The 16019-nt window shown below is 44.6% G+C and overlaps 1 long non-coding RNA gene across 1 annotated transcript; it reads right to left on the bottom strand.

Moving 5' to 3' along the window:
• Positions 1 to 11896: 11896 nt before the first annotated feature.
• On the bottom strand, positions 11897 to 14992 carry LOC133275621 (uncharacterized). The gene is made up of 3 exons (XR_009745631.1): positions 14705 to 14992; positions 13090 to 13168; positions 11897 to 11993 (listed from the first exon to the last, which is right to left on the bottom strand). It is a non-coding gene; the product is annotated as an uncharacterized LOC133275621 (long non-coding RNA).
• Between the last annotated feature and the right edge of the window lie 1027 nt (positions 14993 to 16019).

The raw sequence follows: 16019 nt of genomic DNA on the forward strand, positions 1-16019 counted from the left end.
ACTTTGTTACACGAAGTTCATTAAACAGGAGTTCGCAGCAGCTCAGTCAGGAAGTTCACGTGGCAGAGTCCTTTTTGAAAGGGGAGAAGCCAGTGGCAATAACAGAGGATTCAAGTGAATAACCTCCAGGTTGGAAAGGGCATGGGGTTTTAGAACAGCAGTATACTTCACCTCTAGAAAACCAGGCAATGTGTCCCTGCTAGCAGCCCTGCTGCTAAACAGGAGAGGCAGCACTGGAAGCCTTGAGCTAACACATCTGTTACAAAAAATGTCTCTACTAAAAAGCTCCTAAAAACTAAACAAGAAGAAAAAGCATTTCAGAGCTCCAAGAAGGGTCAGAAATGGGTAAGACAGAAGTAGAGATGCACAAGATGTATTAGAAAGATGTCATCACCTCTTTAATGTGTTTTGTCTTGTAAGCTGTAAACATCCATAGTTGCTCCATTTGCACTGGTACAGGAGATGGGAAAAGGCTGAGCTTGTAGCACTAGTCTTACTCTGAGAGCTGGGGAGCTGGCTCCAGCCTTCCTGAACAGACACAGGGGGAGTGCTGCTGAGGTGAACTCAGTTTAATAGGTTGCTACTTACAGACTTAGACTGATTTACAGGTGCTTGCCCTGAAACATGACCATCCATGTCATCACTGCTAATCTCCTCCCATCTCTGAAATACTCCCACTTCAACAGGCATCTATTTTTGGAGGAGAAAACCACACAGATACCAAAAAGCAACAGTGTTCTGTAAATCTCTTCCCACAGGAAGGGCAGCCTGACTATCACACAACCCAAGTTGTCTGGTACAGCACAACATCAAACCCTTGCTGTCTCTGTCACAGTGGGTGTCAGCCACCTGCATGTGACAGTAATAACAGGGATGTCACAGGGAGAGCACACACAGACCTCACATCCTCCTCCCTTGCAGGCTGGTAGAGAACCTCCCGTTGGCAATGCAAAGTCTAGGAAGCATAGCTGGGCTGCTCCCACTGTTTCCAGGGGAGTGGTGTTTTCCATCTTTCTCTGCTGAAGACTTCTCTTTTGCTTGCTCTCTCAGACCTGTGACCCCATCTCTGCAACTGAATTTCTCTGTACTTGTAGAATCCGTTTGGATTCCCTGCACACACTGCTCCAGCTCTGTGGTAATGATTTGCAGACATACATGAGAACAAGGTTCACAGTCTGGGTGTACTAAACAAAAATATTATCTTGGGATTGAAAGTAAATTTACAAAAGTAGATAACCTTTTTCTCCTGAACTAATAGATCATATAGGTACTGACTGCATTGCATTCATCTGTCTCTCAGCTTAGCTTATGGACTGATGAGAACAGCTTCTAGAAACCTACCACTCTCAGCCAAAACACTGCTTCTAGGAGCATAAGGCCACGCCAAGTCTCACATATTGAGCTTGAGACCCAGTATTCTGGCTGCTATGCTTTGCTCCATACCCACAGAACCTGCGTTTTAGCTATTCTGAAGCACAGCAACACTTTGTCACTTTGGGATTTTCATGTGTCAGGTATGTTGGTTTGGCAGGTCACAGGTTGCTCCATAGCTCTGCAGCATACCTGGGCACACCGTGGGAGAGGTTCATGAACTGCAACCATGAGAACTGCTGTTATGCATCTGCCTAGTGGGAGACACACAAACCTATTGCAGGGCCCAAATGATGACTCCTGGCATCAGGATCTCAGTCAACTCAGTGTATTCTGTAACTTAGGGAATCAGATGCACAGGTCACCCATTTTTTAACCCTGAAAGAAGTCTGGAAAACTCATGGACATTTTCACACTTTCCAAACAGCCACGCAATAACCAAACATGAAGCCAAAACTACGTAAGCTAGAGACAGAGAGAAAACTGGGTGGAAGTCCACAGGTATTGTGAGTTTAATATCCAAAACAGCAAAGAAAGTCAATCTCTGTACTGGTGTAAGTAAGCCACAATGGAGTTCACAACACTGCAGGAACAATCCCATAAAGGACTCCCCACTCCTCAATGCTACAGAACCAATACCTCCAGTAAAAGCTGACAGTGACTCTAAATGCTGACAGTGCAGGGATCCTATTCCCTGCAGCACAGAGTACAAGGGACTCCTCATACGCTTTAGGTTTCCTCTCCACCTCTCCTATTCTTGGACTTAAAAGAACAACAACATTTTGAGGTACCTGAGTGCATGCCAAAAGACTGCAAATTGCCCTGCAGTTTCTGTGGATGCTACTACTCCCCAAAAGTCTTCCTTGGGATAGACAGGTACATGTGTGCTTTTACCCTGTTCAGTTTTCCCAATGGCTTCCTCTTTCTATCCACTCCTGGCTTTTTTTCCTGATATATCCTGATTATGTTGTTCCCCTGCTACATGAGCAGTTCTCTGTCTATTCTTGCTTCTTTTTGCTCTAGCTCTGCACAGCAGTTACTTGTTAGTGACTCAGAATCCCAATTTAGGGGGAAAAAAAAGAGCCCAGTGAATCTGATGTGGTTTGTTTCACATAAAAGAGTGAAATTGAAACCCACCTTATTCTTCTCAACTGAAATGCTGCATCTCTATTAATTCAGGTGTATAAATAACACTCTCTAATGCTGCATCAAGAGCTCTGCTGTGTGATTAAACCTGCCTCCCTGACCTGTAATTAGAAACTTCACTTCTGAAAGGCAGTTTGCAGAGAGAAAAGGAGAAAGAGAGAGAGAAGGAACCAGCTCTCAGACCCAACAATTTTGTTCTTAATAAATTATTCAGAGTTTTTGAAAGTTGAACTGGATTTCCATCTGCCAGCATTAAAGACCCAAAGGGAAGAAGAACTGAAGGATTCTCACAGCAGAACACAACAGTACAGAGCATGGAGTTGGGAACAAGAAGCCAGCTGAGAAAGTTCCCTGTGTCCTCTGCAGGTCCCTGCCACTTTCAGCTCCTGCCTTCGTACGCCCAGACTTCCAACAGGTCTGAGAGCACTACAGGGTGACACCCCCTCACCCCCAGAGTGCCACTAAGCTGAAGTCATGTGTTTAGGATATAACATTAGAAGAACCCCCCCAGATGCCCTGAATGCTTTACAAATGTCAGCAGAACCAGACTCTGAACATGTGTGAGTACAGAAACAATATAAAGACCAGGTTGCATGGTCCCCCACAAGTAATATACAACCTTTTCAAGACAAGTAATTTAAAGATGAATACATTAATGATTAAACTGATCTTTCACTCCAGAGGCAGTTAAACAGTACAGACGTTGTACTATTAATGATGGTAGTCACTATTAGTTGCAACCCCAAGGGTACACCTGATGTTAGAAGGTGAACTTCTCACTTGGAAGTGCAGAGATAGTAAAAATGTTTTTCTCCTGTAGTAAGAAAAACCACTATTCCTCCAGCCAAAAGCAGATTCATTATAAAAACCATACCGAACCAAACCCCAACAAATAAAGTGTTACAACTTCTGAAATAGGTGTCAGTAATCTTTCCTCTTTCTATAAACTGAGGATAGAACAAGCTTTAGAGCACTGGATAACATGAGAAACAGCCCCAGGATGAGAGGTCTCTGGCCTTGGGTATTTGGCAGCTGTTTCCAAAGTTCTGCTTGATTTCAGATCACAGAGGCTTTGTGGTGAATTCCTCCTCTGGTTACACCTATAATCTTTGTGTTGAGGGTGTGATTGACATCAGAGTTCCAGTCTTTTATATTTTCAGGCTTAAGTTTGCAAGGCCTCACACCAGGGGAATTGAGAGTCTGATGATTTTCTGTGTAATTGTCTTTCCCTAGAACATCACAAAGATGATCCAGGGCTTCAGAGATGCCTCATGAATTGAGACATCAGGTTTAAGGAGACTTGCATGAGAGAAGAGAAACCTCAAGGAGCATTTGGTCAAAGCCTCAAAACTCAATTTTCCAATCCTTTATATCATCTACTGTGTTTTTTGACATAGAATCATAGAACCATAGAATAGTGAGGGTTGGAAAGGAGCTTAAGATCATTTAGTTCCAACCCATGCACAATTTTAACACAAAGAACAGGTTAAATGTACCAAAATTGTTACTGGTGGAAATGTCTTAATTCCAGGCTACCTAAATTTGTAAATGTATGAGGTGCAGAGACATTGGAGACCACAACCCTGGTATGAGGGTGTGGACTCCATGAAACAAAAGAGTCCTTCAAATTCAATAACAACAACTTTAAGTAATCTTTTGTGTTTGCCATGTGGTAGAGTCCAAGTTTATCACAAAGCTGCCAGAACATAAATCTGATACAAACTACTTTGGATTAGATAACACAGCAGAAAGAGCTTTACCAGGGTACTGTGACAGGTTTTATGAACTTCTTAAAGAAACAGAACTTGGAAGCACTAGTGGTGTTATGTTATTACCTGGTGGGCTTGGACACGCAGCACTAAGAGGGGAGGAAGGAAAAACCCCTACCATTCAGAAAATAGAACAGTACTTGAAACTTGTATTAAGACACGCTTGGCTTTCAATCAGAAATCTAAATCAGTTGTACTTAAAGCTGAGTCCTGTGAATCCAGCATGCTCTGCCCTCCTCAAACACAACCACCGGCTCTCCTCCCCCTGCTTTTACAAATCCTGAGTCCAGGATCACTTCACTATTCTTTCCTCTGAGGGTCTCTCTCATCTTTTAACATTGCTATGCAAGTACATAAGTAAAAAGAGGTAAAAAGAACTAGGAATCTGCCGTACATGCACCAACTTCCAGAGACTACCTGCCTCTGCATAGTACTTTCATGCGCAGAGACTGCCCAGTAGCCCCTAAGATGCACCAGCACAGAGAACAGCAGCCAGGCAGGGACCAAGTTCACAGTGAGCCGCTTGTGTGGCTCTGCTTGGGGCTCTGTCCAGCCCTGGGATCCACTCTAGCCTGCCTGAGTTACCAACCAGTTTCTCTGGTTTTCAGCAAGTCATACATCAGCCAGAACCAGCCCACACGGTTTGAAAGAACCTTTCTCAGGTGTCCTGGTGAGGGTTAGGGGGTGTGCCCCCATGCAGACTATGTATGGGCTGCTGTGATCCGAACATTTTGCTCTTCAAGAATCCCTCATTCTCTCCTACAATAGTGTTTTAATGTCGTAACTCCCTTCTCTGAGTAGATGGGTTCTCTAAATGTCCCTGTCAAGTTTTCTGCACTCACCTACTCTGATGCTTTACCAGGGTACCCTCAACTCCCCCATACTGGGGTTGCTATGTCTCTCCCACCCTTTTTCCTTCTAACTTCAGATATTCATTCTCCTCCAGTTCTGCAGAGGTTGCACACAAGCCCTATGTTTATCTGGTGACAGATCTTTCAGTGTGCTCACATGATGACTTTTCTAGAGTGATGGACAGAGATGAGATAAAGGCATTGGTATGCGAGTGCCATCACCCAGCTCCTTCATCTACAAACCCAGTGGTATCTAAATTACTGCTGCTCCCTTATTTTTCCCTTTTTGATTTCCTACTATTTTCAGAAATTACTGTTCTGTCTCCCAGTAATAATAGGAAGTCTCTGAAATTGTTGAAGTTGATCAGATGGAGCATTTAGAAGTTGTCCTGTTCCATGCAGTGAGACAGAAATGATGTCCAGATGAGCATGCAGACTCACAAGTTTAGCCTTAAACATTGTGAAAACCAAAGGCAATCTTTGGTCATTCCAACCTTGAAGTGAACAAAGCACAGTGGGATAACCTTCAGTTGGTCTTGGGAAAAGGAGGTTTTCTTGGTGACATCCCAAGTGACTTCCAAATCTCAGAATAAAAGGAAAGGTGAATCCAATGGTTTGCATTATTCCTAACTTTCAGACTGAACTATGGGACAACACTGAAATATGATTCTCAAAAACAGAAAGATGAATTGTTCTGCATCTGTTAAACTCCAGTGGCTCTGAAGAACACTATCCCTGTTCCTAAGTACAAGTATTTTCCTAGCTTTCAGAATACAGTGAGGGTTCTGAACACCAGGCTGCGTTTGTGAGCATCAGCTGAGTCAGAAGGTGCCATTTCTACATGCAGCATTTCTAGCAGCTTTGCAAATATCATTACAGGCTGAAGCACAATGCTGTGCTCCAGGGGACATATCTGACCCACACGCTGCCTTTTCAACTCCCTGCTTTTCCTGCATCATGTACATTATGAGTGAATAGGGAGAAAACATGTAAACAAGAACGGAAAAGGTTGTTGCAACTTCATTAATTCTGATCACTTAATACACTGTAAATTGAAGTGTATGAATTCCATTCTCTTGAGCACCAGGGTAAATCTGAAGAATCTCTATTGACTTCATTTACACTGATATGCATTAGAATAGTTTCTGGCACATTCAGAATCAAAATAATTATTACAGCAACACTGAAGAGCAGAAAGCACCTTGTTCCCATTTAGATGACTAAATGAGGGCCAGACTTACAGAAGAATTCACCAATTAAAAACACATTCTTAATTCTCTTTTAAAGGCAGAGCAGAGGCTCAGCCTCAGGGCCCATGAGGTTTAGGGCTGCAGGACTGGCCTTAAGCAGGGTTATGCTTTGCACCTAACTAATGAGAACACAGTGCTGTGACTACTGTCCTCTGAACCTGCTTCTCACAGAAGAAAAAGATGAACTCTATACAAGGAGGCAGAACTATCTGAACAACTTTGTCAAGCCAATATTCAGAGTGGTACTGATAAATTTTGAAGCTTTCCTTACAGGTCCCGTCAGAGGTCATGAGGAATCCAGAAGGATTTTTTTTCCATGCAAAGTCAAGCACTGCTTTGGAATTCTTCACTCTGTGGTCAGGATGCTGTCCATGAAATCTTATACTAGCTTTCCTAGAAGATGAAACACTTGACCCCTTCCAGGCACCAAAAAAGAATACCCAACATCTTCATGAACACCCTAAGTTTCTGAAAGACAGAGAGGCATCACAGTGGGAGAAGGAACCTGAGAAGTCTCTACTAAAAAGAAACCACTGAAGTTGCAATAGCACGGAGCTGCCCGTCTTCTGCTGCTGCTGGTTTGTCTGCAAGAAGTCCCGAGAAAGTAGATCTAAACCGATGCCCTTGAAACATGCAGCTGAGCGCCCGTAAATGAGCTAGCGAAATGTCTAGAGAGCTCCTCCTGCCGGCTGCTTCCTTGACGGACCCAGCTCTTGCCAACAAACCGATTTTCGGTGTGCCTTTGCAGGAAGTTGGAAATGAAGGGAGGCAAAGCTAATGCCACACCTTTCTCATTCGTAATAGCAATAAATCAGCGTGATGCCACAGTGTCCTTCGTATCGCTGCCCATTTACTCTCCGACTCCTCAGACAGATGGAGATGGTGGGCCTAAAGGCTGTGGTGAATGCCCAGCACAGCAGCTGCTGAGAAGCCCATAGGGACGGGCCAGGTCTGAGGCCAACCAGAAAGTCAAGGCAGCAAGTCACGATCAGCAAGGTCCACAGCCAGGCACAGACATCCTTACAGCCTATGCCAGACGAGAATGGAGGACAAGGGCTGCTTTATGCATGGCTCCCAAGCAGGGAGGCCCCAGCAGGTTTCTCTCAGCATTCTGGCACACAGCTCTTCGCACAGCACTCTGGTCCAAGGTTACACTCCACCGTATCAGGGCAGACCTTGAACACAGGCAGTCAAACTTGTAGGACAGGGGAAGAGGTTGCAGAGTCAGCTGGTGCATCGTGGCCCTGACAACACACTGCCCAGCACAGGCAGTGAAGAACATAAAAATCATTTGAGGTGCTGACAAGAGAACCTGGGTACAAACATGCCGCAGGGGTTGGCAGTGTGAAAGATTAACAACCTATACTTCAGCTGTTTCAGGGTCTGATCAGGTATGACCTTTGCAGGGCACTGCATGTGTGCTTTTGTTTGCTAGTCTGTCAGGAAACACCTCTTTCTGAGGAAAACTGCCACCGGGATGTAATGACAAAGCCCTTCCAAGGTTTTTGCCTGTAACTTCAGCAGAAGAAAAAACCAAATGCAAACTAATCCTGGCTTCCCACAGAAAAATCCATCCACACCACACACTTCTTTGTGATGTTCCAACTGCTCAGTTCTCTGGTTAAGCTATATACCAAAAGAAGTAAACAGACAAAACATCCTGGCATCCCATTTCTTACTTCCTCATTGGTAACACAGATCTCACAGGCCAGTCCAACACCCACACCCCTGTCTGCAGGAGGAGGGAAAACACCCTGAGCTGACAAAGCTCAAGAGGCAGGTAACAACTATCTTCAAAAAAGGAGCTTATCAAATCAACAGGGGGAAGAGTAAACCTTTGGAAAGGGGTGACTCTGATTATCTTACTGAGTTACAACTGAGAATACGAAGACAGACACAGAAGGGAAGGAAAACAATGTGAGGTGAGCATCCAATAGTGTTCCCAGCTGGACTGACACTGATACACTGCTTAGATTAAACTAGTCTGCCCTGCAAAGGCTGTGTGGCTATGTGGCTACAGCAGAGAGCAATGGTCTACTGGAAAAAGAACATCTTTTATCAATATTAACAAATTCTCCAGATTATGTAAGTTTTTCTGGAAAAAAAAAAGTCACATTTACAAGAAGAACCCATAATTTTGCTGAGATAGGGATATTTTGTCTCTTTCTGTACAGAGTACTGAGTGTATACAGGACTGTTACTAAATGTGGTTCTTCTGCCAAGCAATTGTATTCCTGTACTTTATATTTCCAGTGTGAAAACTCTCTAATGAAACATTTTAAACCAAAGCCGTTTCCTTGGAGCTGCCTCTGACCTTCTTTTCCTCCTTTCTCAGCTGAATCTCCCTGCCAGGATGAATTCAGACCTAACGTCTGCTCCTCCCACCAGGCTTTTGGATATGTGACAATATCCTAGTCACTGGGAGCTGTGCCTGCTGGTGTCCATTGTCTTGGGTCCAGTTTGGGAGAGGGCTTTAAAGGAAAAGCCCAGAACGAAACTGATGAAGAGTCCAATGATTTACAGGAATGGCCAACCACATGGCTTGATTCTGCACTTGTTTATCAGCAACTTGTGAATCCTTAGCAGTTACTTCACAAGGCTCCAGAACAGGAACAGTTCAAGGCTCAAGAGGCTTTTGAAAGTTAATTAAATAGATTTGAAATGAGGACCCAATCTCAAAATACTACAACCCTGTGCACCAGCGAGAGCTGTGGTAGGATGCTGGAGGAACTGTAGGAAGAACTGCCTATTACCCTGCCATGCCAGGCCTGCTACCTTCCCTGACAGAGTCCTGACAAGCAAGAAAAGGGGACACACACACAGAGACCAGAGAGGAGCTGCTGGTGGTGCTCTGTGGAATGCATCAGTTTGGTGACGGGCACAGCATGGACATGCAACCTGATCACACCCACTGCTCAGTACAGCCAAGCAACTGCATCATGACACTGAAGTCCCAGTGCAGTGAAAGGAGATAATGTGGGGTCCAAGAAACGTGAAGCTCATGACGGACATGGCAAGCGCACTGCCCAGGTAAAACAGGAGTGGGGCTGTGTGACAGGGGACATAGACCATGAACCAGGAGGTGCAGCAAAGTGTGGCTGATGCCAGGCCCTGTATAATCCAACAATACTCACAGTTTGGTGGTGTACTACCAGAACAAAAGCAAGTTATATGCCTAATTTACAATTAGTCATAATTTGTGAGGACATTAGATGCCCATACCCCATGACATCATACAAAGAGAGACACACATGACATCTCTACTGCCTGCCCTAGAGTTTAGATACATGAACAAATACATACCGTGGTAGAAAGTAAAACTGCTTTCTCTGTTAACATCTCCTGTAATCACACTGCAAACAGGGTGCAAAAATCTTTGCAGATACCTATCCAATTCCCACACTAAATCAGTATGTTACCTGACAAATGCTTTCACTTAAAGACCAACTGCCCGCTAGGAATTCACAACTAGGCTTAAGCCCTTTGTCTATAAACTCTTAAATTCTCTTCTTCAGGCCCCTGTTCCCCTTTCCATCAGTGTTCTGCAATTTGCCAGTCTCCTTTATGTCTCAGTTATGTCTGCACAATGTGAGGCAGGCAGACCTATGTGCCCACAAACAGAAAAGCTCCTCCAGCTCACAATAACTCAGCAGGCTTCTGTGATTTTCAGGGACTGCACTACTCTGTGCCCATGTCTACTGTCAAATTCCTGCCTGGACACAGGCTCCATGGCTAACCTCAGCCTTACCCCAAACACGAAGCTGTCTTTAAGCCCTCAGGAACATCCATCTTCTTTTGCAGGAACTCTTACACAAAGTGGTGTAAACCTGACTGGTGTTCCTAGGAAATACAGAACATACCCCTCTGAAGACATGTTATGATTTTATGCCCTCTTTCTGCAGTTTACTGAGAGTGGCTGTGCTCTGTATCATGCATTTAAAACACATCAAAACAGATCTAAAGGGTGGACAATCCTCCTGAAGTTTCTAAAGGAAAATGGAGATAAAAGCCATAAAAAACCAATCCTTCACACATCGCAGATGCTGGAAAATAAAATCTAAACCTAAGCTAATTTTCCTCTTTAGTGCAAGCTCTGCACTAAAGCAAGTGCATTAAACTGCACCAGCACAAGTTCCCAGGGCTCTTCTAACTTCTACACACTTGTCGGGACTATAACATAACAGCAGTGAGCACTAAACCCTGAGCAGAGTTACTACAACCTTAGCTGCTTTCCACTTAAAACCCTCACCCTGCCCTACTCTAGCTGATGCTTTGAAATAACAATAAGAAGCTGTTCTTAGAGCTCCTACAAGGGAAGCAGTTATTTCCATGTCCTGCCTTATTTTAAACACCTGTACATAGGAAAAATAGCACAGATCACACAGAGACCTGTAACTGAGGCAGGATTTTCCCAATTCATAGACGCTATTGACTGCGATTGCTGTTGTGTTTCAACCTCCTCCTCGAGGTGTCTCCACCTCCCATTACAATGTCACAGCAAAAGAAGACCCTGGTGGTCTGCAAAGAAGAAAGAGAGCAAATGGCAAAACAGAACTGACAGTGTTTATGTAACAAAATTCTGAATCAGCAATTCAGAGAAAGTAACAGTTTCATAAAAAGTAGACAAAAAGAGATCTCATTGACAGATGGTGCTACTAACATGAACGGCTTGCATGTATAAAGCACTCAGCACCCCAAATCCTCAAAATAGTTTAGAAGAAGGAACACACTACTAAGGCATTCATAGGGCTTTGTTGAAGTAACCAACAATTTACTACAAGGAGGAGGAATAGAATCCAGGTTTTTTTTATCACTGTTACTCAGTTACATGCATTATTTTAAAGCAGCCCTTGGATTTATTCATTTTAGTATAGGTTGGGTAAAAGGAACCACTAAAGCAAAAGAAACGTGTTTTACATCTTAAACCAAGATTTTCCTTGTGGAACAGCAATAAGGATACCCTGCAGCCTTAGGTTTTTCTATGCAGCAATAAAGCCTTCATCCTCTTGACTGTGCTGGTAGTCCGGATAACCCCCAATCCATATTCTATGCCCAGTGCATGCTGCAGGAGGCAAACATAACAAAGGCCTCGACAAAACTCCATCAGGGAAGTCCTTTTGGGCCCCATTTCCATCAGCTCATAAAAGGAACAGCCTGGACCCACATGCTGGGCTCTGCTAAGGCTGTAGCTCTTCATTTGCAAAAGAAATGACCCATTCATTTCTCTCTGACCTCTGCAGACACTTCAGACTGCTGACCTCATCTGCCAATGGCCCCCACCACTGCCCCAAGCTTCCTCAAACAGGTGCCTTCCTAGGCAAGCAGCTAACGAAGCTTCAAGAATCCTGTTCCCAGGGGACTGTCTGTGCACAGGTTGGGAATGTTCAGCCCTCAAAGACTTTATTTCCTATGCAGAAAAGCAGAGGCCATAGGAAAAGGAGGTACAGATGAAAGGATGTAAATGTAACTGAGTCAACTAAAGTTAACAAATAGATTTGCTTGTGTGTACGTGTGCTTGGTAACACAGATCTCTTCCCTGCAATTACTGCAACTCTCCAGCTGCACTTGGTGTTAGTGCATGGTTGTACAAACAGGTCCTCTGGTTCCTGCAGAGGACAGAGTGGCATGTGACTGGGATGTTCCCATGCCTCCAGACTCAGTTTTGTGTCCACATGAAAGGCGACAATGGAACTTCAGCAGGGGAATCTGTGTGCTTGCACTACATTCCAGGAAAAAGACATGCTCATCACCCATTTACCTTGGCATTCCCAGCCTTATTACCAAGAGTACTACAATCCATATTGACTTTTGTTCTTAACAGCCCCATTCTTGAGAGATTATCCCATTTCACTGCTAAAGTCACACAGGCCTTCAGCGGCTGGACTGGGAATTCAGTGCTGGTTTTAAGTCCAAGTTCAGAGCCCTGCACACTGGACTAATCTCTAGACAATAACATTTTTCTACTTGGCAAAGAGGTGCGAGCTTTCAGGTCTGCAAGAATGCTGAGGTCATCAGATGAAACCACAGATACAGCACAAACTAACATTACTTTTATGTCAGTTTTATTGAAAAACTAAGCAAACTAGGTCAGTTTTTTCCACTGGTCTCCAAAGAAGACCCAATTACCAGAATGAACATAATGATGTTTAATATGTAAGCCTGCTTGGAAGCTGAACTGTTTGTTCTGAGTGCCACACAGACACCAGCTCTTGCTACTGGCAGAAGAGGCCTGTGAATCAGAGCCCAAAGTCTGATGCAAGAGAAACTTGGGCGTCTCAAGCTGCTTTCCCCAGCAGAGAACAACCCTATTAGTTTGAGAAAGTCCCCTGCCTGCTTTCTCTCTGAGTAATTAAGAGTGAAATCCTCCTCTCAGTGACCCCAATGCTCTCAGCCTAGGCTGATTTACACATGAAAGGAACCCTCTGAGGGGCTTTCTCCCTTTCACATTCACAACCAGGCAGGACCTATAAATAAAACCGTTCTGAAAACAGGAGCTTTCAAAAAGGTCTGTGTATGTGCACAAATGTGTATGAGAGAAAGGGAATGGATGTGTGCACTTGAGAATGTGTGTGTGTTTGCATGCATATGTGAAGAGTGGCTGAGAAGAATGTGCGTTCAGACACCAGCCTGCATGCAAACAAGTGTACTCAGAGAAGCATCTACACGGATGTGTGAGTGTGCACAGGTAGTGGGAGCACTTACAGGAGCAGGAGGGCATGTCCAGGCAGGTTCCCAGCTCACAGGGTTCCAGGGGACACTCTTCCAACTCTGCTGAGTCACTCTGGAGTTACACATACAAAGACAGAGAGCAGATTTAGACCCAATTGTGCACGTGAGAGTATGTTTGTGATACACTTTCCCTCTCTAAAGCAGTAAAGTACTTGCAGAACAAAACCACTAGTGTTTTCCATTGCTTTGGAGGTAACAGAATCAGGTCTCAGGGCATGTGCTCCTAAGGCTTAGGCAGAAGGTGAGATTTTTTAAAAGCAGCATCTTTTCAGCTGCCCAGGTGAGCAGAATGTGGCATTTCCCAGGGTTGGCATTGGTCAACAGCAGTTTTTAGCTTGCTGGAAAAAAAAACCCTCGAAGTTTGAAAAACAAAACATGGCTGATGCCATGAAAATGATGTCACAAAATCGGAAAGACAATGACTGCCTTTACAGCAGCTTATAAACACAAAAATGCCTCAATGTGAATCAGTTCTCCTCCCCACCCTGCCCTGTTCACCCCCGTGTCTATGCAATCAGGATATTTCCCTTTCCACAAGGCCTAAGAAGGACCCTGCACAGCTTCCAGGAAACTGGCAGTTAGTGTGACCCTGTGCTAATACAAAACAGGTGACAGAGAGCTCTGAGCCAAGCCAGGGCGGACTGCAGGCTTTCATAAAGCAGGTACCACTCTGCCAGCATTTGCCCCTGTAAGAGGAGGCCTTTCAAGACCTGGCTACATCATAATAATTTGAGAAGTGCAAACTGTTTTACTCCACTGCTCCCGACCAGCTGAATCACTTGCTTACTGAACTGTGCCCATGCTAATGCCAGCAGTGGGGAAATACGTGTGCTGGCACCACTGGAGCTGCACTGCTGTCTGGCTGGAGACTCCAGGGTGTGAGGTGGGGAGGCTGCACCCTGTGCCCTCCTGACTCCATCATTGCTAGTCACAGCTCCTAGATCTCTCCCTTATTCAATTCTTATGCAAACATTTAGAAGCAGGCAGTAAAAAGCACAAAGAAGGAGACATAAGGAGTGCAAAGCCTCACAGAAGTGCACAAAGCAGAAAATGTCTCTTCTGCTAATTCAAAACACTCGCCCCAGCTCCTTGCACCAGGCAGGAGGGTGTGTGAGCAGGGATGCAGAGCTCCCCTCCTACTAATCTCGCAGCTAAAGCCCTCCCCCAGTTCCCAGGGTCTTCAAATGAAGATTTGCATAGTACTTCCAGATCATTCCCGAGAGAAGGGACAATAGCTCTCTCAACGCCCTCTACCCCCCTCCTTCTCTCCCTCCCAAAGCTGATAAAGCCTGGTGAAAAGGGGAACAAAGGATTTACAGATGTCAGAATATTGATTTCCGCAGTTCCGGGACTACAGGGAGAAGATGAAGAACACCCCCAGAAACTCTGTGAAGTCTGAGACACAGACACTATCTCTGCAGCACGAATTTCGCCTTTTGAAGACAGTATCTGATGGAGGAAACATTGCTATTCGAGAGGGATGAGCCGATCCCTGAAAACTTGAAAACGCACGGAGATGAGATTACAGCGTGAAAGCACAGAGAGTGCGTTTGTTGTTCCCAAACCGCCGGAACGGAGAGGCGCTTACCGTGACAGCAGTTTGCCACCCGGCGGGCCAGCGCGGCATTGCTCTGAGCCCCTCCGGCCCCAGCTGACCGTGTCACCTCTCATCAGAGACTCACGCTGTTACCCGGGTCCTCTGTGCTACCCACCACTGCAGCGAGGAAAAGGAAGAAAAAGAAAGGTTAAAGATGAATCTCTGGAAAGATACTTTGAATTATAGCGGAACCTCCCTATCTCAAAACTCACTAAATTTAGGGCTGTTAATCTGAAAGCTGATGTTTCCTGCCTCAGTGTGTGCTTCTGTGCTTAGCACAGATAAACCCAAGCTTTCTTTTGTGCGAGAAACATTCTTTTCTGTCAGTCTAGTGAGTCAGCTCCACCTCCACTGAACACCAGCTCGCTGCAATCGTTCAGATTCTGCTAAACTGAACAGCAAGACAACCCAACATGCTGCATACCCCCAATGGGAGATGTTTACTGGGTAGCCAAGTCAGGCAACAGTTCAGGACTGTACCACTATCATGGAAACAGCTTTCTCTGTTGGCTACCAGCACTGCATATATATATTTATATATATAAATTATATATTATATATATTATACTATATAATATGCTATTATATAGTATAGATTATATATAATATGCTATTATAGATTTTTTTTTTCCTTTTTCAGAGCTAACTTTGTAGCATTTCTGCACCCAGAAGCCTCCCAGGATGCAGCGTCTTTTAGAAAAACGTACACGTTGAAACCTCTTCAAAATCCTGGATTTAGAAAGGTATTTTTAATGTTAGTCTAGTTTCTAAACCAAGCCGCAGGCCCTCACATATGTCAGCTCTGGAAAAGCTCACATGGCGGAAGTCCTCTGTGCAAGGCAGTGGTGCACACTGCTGGGTTCAATACGGGTTCCATGCCACAGGGCCAGAGTCAGGCAGAGCCACTGAGCCAGGGCAGAGCTGAGTGCTCATTCACCACCATTTTCCCTGCCCCTCTGTAAAAACACATGCTGTTGGGATGACTGCAGTCATCACAGTGAGAATAACCATGGCGTATTGCACAGTTCAGTGTATTTCATACAACTATACCAAAACATTCCTCACAATAGAAAAACACCTACGTTTCTTCAAATAGCTGCCTGTCCTCCCTCAGCTAGAAGGTATTTTTCACATAGAATCTTTTGTGTCTTCCAGCAGCCACTCCTGATTAACGGTATGTTTCAGACTACATGAATCAGACCCATTAGGCTCCTGAGGTACCTAATAGGTAGATTAATCACAGCTGCCAGGATGACAAAGCCTAAGAAAGCCACATTTTACATCAGTGTAGCCCAGATTGTAATGA

Source organism: Pezoporus flaviventris, unplaced genomic scaffold, assembly GCF_033815535.1.
Source record: "Pezoporus flaviventris isolate CSIRO_AGI_PZ_B2104156 unplaced genomic scaffold, CSIRO_AGI_Pfla_v1 ptg000041l, whole genome shotgun sequence".
Lineage (NCBI taxonomy): Eukaryota > Metazoa > Chordata > Aves > Psittaciformes > Psittacidae > Pezoporus > Pezoporus flaviventris.